Raw genomic sequence first — 3,445 nt, 5'->3', positions numbered from 1 at the left:
TGATAAATCAACAATAATTCAATAAAAATTTTTAAGTAAAAAATAAAAGATTTATAAGAGAAATTACATTTTAGAATATCAAGGTGATAAAAGTAATATTCAGCCTGGAATCTACCATTTAAGAAAAAGAAAGATTAAAAAACTGCTTATAAAAGCCAAGATAATAAAATTATATTCATAAGATCCTACTCATGGTAAGGAAATACCTAGTATAAACATTATAAAAACAATCCTTACCATTTATTCAACACCTATCATTTGCCAGGCAATCATGCTTTAGTGTCATGATTTCTAATTCTAAAAACTATTCTTAGGAAGACAATTAAGTTGTTTTTTGAAATAGAAAAAGGAAATGAAGCTTATTAAAGTTTAATGACTCATCTAAGGCCATATAGCTAGTAGATGTGAGAACTGGTGTTTGAATGCAAGTTTTTCTTCCATACCACACAGCACCTACCATCAAGAAAATCAGCTGAATAAACTTCTCTTATTATTTTATCCAGATTTCATTTGTAAAGTCCCTGATACAGTCTACTATTCTGATATGGCAATATCTATCTTTCATAGTATTAATAATTAATTAAGAAAATCCATCATGTTCTTACCCTGTGTTTGGAAAACAGTGTTATTCCAGATAATAAGCTATTCTTGTCCTCAGTTCCAACAATTTAGAACCTGTTACTCAAAACAACAAGCCCTTGGGTTCAAATATAAAACACAGTATTCTAGTTAGACATTCTTCAAGATGGTTGGATGGCATCACCAATTCAATGGACATGAGTCTGAGCAAGCTCCAGGAAACAGTGAAGGACAGGGAGCCTGGTGGCCTGCAGTCCATTGGGTCGCAAAGAGTTGGACACAACTGAGCGACTGAACAACAAATTCTATTTTTCCACAATCACAAAGATCCAAAACACTGTTTTTGAGCCATTTCTGCATAATAAAAATCTAGTCTGTATTTGTCCTTAACAGACAGAATATTAAACTAAGAAGTCCCTGAAGAGGTCAGAGTGTCGACAAAATTCAACATGATGGCAGAGCCCACAGACAAAGGAAACAAAGCCAGGCCCTTCCACACAGCCATACATCCTCAGGATGATTTCATTTAAATTCAGTGTCTCTTCATGCCACACGTATTCCCCAATGTCTGCCAGATGAACTACCACAATTGCCATGGGGTCTACTTTCCTGCAGTCTTGTGTAGACTTCACTGCCACCTCAAAACCCAAAGGGATGTCTGCCATGGAGTACACCAGGACTTCCTGGAACTGAGAAGTATTTTCAGTGATTCCACCAAGTCCAGAGTTCACCACAAGGTTCCCAAACAATAAGGAATGCTCTGCTCCAGGCTTTATCCACACTTTATATTTGGCATAGGGTGCTAGGGAATCCAGAATTATTCTGTTAAAACTTGTAGGTCTTGCATGTCCCCAAAGAGACCAGCTGTGTCATTGGAGATACTGGCAGCCAACTTTAAGATCATCTCATTCACGAAGTACACTCGGTCGTTGTGTAACCTGAAATGAGGTGTCATAAAGCCTGTCGATCATAGCTGAAGTCTCCCCGATGTATTCTACTATCTTCTCAAACACAACATGGGTCTCCTCTTCAGTCAGAAGTCTCCTTTTCCTGCTGGGTTGGAACATCGGATTATCTTACCTCATTTGCTGGAAACAGGTCAGCAGCCAGCCGCTTCTTGGCAACTTCAAACCCTGCCTCCTTATCCCCTTTCCAATTGTTCCCCCACGCTAGCGCCCCATAGCCTGGAGGATGATCAAGGAAAGAAAGCCGGCCTAACGAGAAACTATAGAGACCAGAAGTGCGCCCCAGTCGCTCCTGGTCCTGGATTCTAAGCCAGCTCCCTCGGTGAGCAGGAGGGGAAGTGACCGCAGCTTCTGAGAAGATGGCGGCGCCGGCAACTATGCTATCCTCAACCACTCTGTCGGCCACAGCGAAGGCCGCCACTGCTGCTCACGGAGAGGTGGACGATGAAGGGCTCTTGGTGTCACTGTTCTGGGACCGCTTCCAGGAGACCCAGTGGCCAGAGCGGCCGGAAGTGGGCCGCTCCCTCAGGGAGGTGAGCATGTGGCTGTGGAGCAAGCATAGCTGGCCACATGGTTTCTAAGCTGAGGTCATAAAGAGTTTGGAGCTTCAGCCATGCTCGTCCTTGAAACCACCTGAGCCACCACAGATGAAGTCTGACCACCCTAAGACTGCCATGGTGCAGTGGCCCAGACACTCCACCGACAATCCAACTGAGTCGGTTCTTCAGAAGTTCTCTACCTCAGAGAGATGTGTGGAGAGGCTGTTGTAGAGTTACATCTGCAGCCACAATCATTCAAGTCATCCACAGCCATTTGAGTCATTCTAGCTGAGATCCCAGAGGCATCTTTTGTGCTCTTTGACGTTTCTTACGTCACCTCATTTCATAACCCGAGCTGATACAGCAACTACTTAGTGTCTGTAAGGAAAAGAGAGTCCAAGTCTAGGTCTGTAGAGAGAATAGAGCAGCTGAATTCAAGACCCATGGAATTTCATCTGTGCTAGTTGGTTTGTGAATGAATGAGCATGTAGAAATGTGTGAAAGGATATACACCAAGTTGTTAACATTTGTTGCTTGTGAGGATCCAGGAGATGAGGAGGACCCAGGTGGCAGGGAGAGGAGGTGACAAAAAATATTAAACACTCATTTTTTTCTTTATACTATTTCACTTTCACTAAACACATACTGCTTTTGCAATTTTTGAAGAGAAATTAAAGGGAAAACGTTGTTGTTGTTGTTGTTGTTTTAAAAGCCTTAGAACATGCCAACTTTTTTTTCCTTCATTCCCCACCCGCCCCAGCCTCCCACGGTGATGTTTGAAGAGAAATTAAAGGGAAAACGTTGTTGTTGTTGTTTTTTTAAAAGCCTTAGAACATGCCAACTTTTTTTTCCTTCATTCCCCACCCGCCCCAGCCTCCCACGGTGATGTCTGTTGATCTACTTCTAGAATTCTATATGCTGCAACACATGAGTTAAATTAGAAGTACTAATAAAAAGGAAAGTGTGAGGTCATTGGCAGGGGAAAGGAGCCATTTAAGTGACTGAGTATGATTCATTATACACAGGTTCAGTCACTGAGAGAACCTCTAGAATGAAAAGTTTTGGTATATAGCTAGTAAGTGGAAATTTAGGTTTCTGGGTATTTATTTTAATTTTTCACCTTTCTTGGTGGTTGTGGGAAAAATCTAATATTTACACTTTGTTAACTGTTAGACAAATACCTAGTTAACAGCGGTCTCATTAAGACTATTAGTAGTTAAAAGAGACTAAGCTCAACAATATAACCAAAGTATAATTCCCCTTGCTGGGAAAAAAAAAGAAGAAAAACCTGAAAAGAGAAATATTCTGTGATAGTTCTGGGTGCAAAACACAATGTTCCTACCATGTAATAGTCAGAAAGTG

At 41.3% G+C, this 3,445-nt stretch overlaps 1 pseudogene; it reads right to left on the bottom strand.

The window, feature by feature from the left end:
• Nucleotides 1-980: 980 nt before the first annotated feature.
• LOC136147874 (60S ribosome subunit biogenesis protein NIP7 homolog pseudogene) lies at nucleotides 981-1,646 on the bottom strand (annotated as a pseudogene).
• Nucleotides 1,647-3,445: the final 1,799 nt, after the last annotated feature.

Source organism: Muntiacus reevesi, chromosome 16, assembly GCF_963930625.1.
Source record: "Muntiacus reevesi chromosome 16, mMunRee1.1, whole genome shotgun sequence".
In the NCBI taxonomy this organism is placed as follows: domain Eukaryota; kingdom Metazoa; phylum Chordata; class Mammalia; order Artiodactyla; family Cervidae; genus Muntiacus; species Muntiacus reevesi.
Note: the sequence above shows the minus strand (reverse complement) of the source record. Positions and strands in the feature narration are given on the sequence as shown.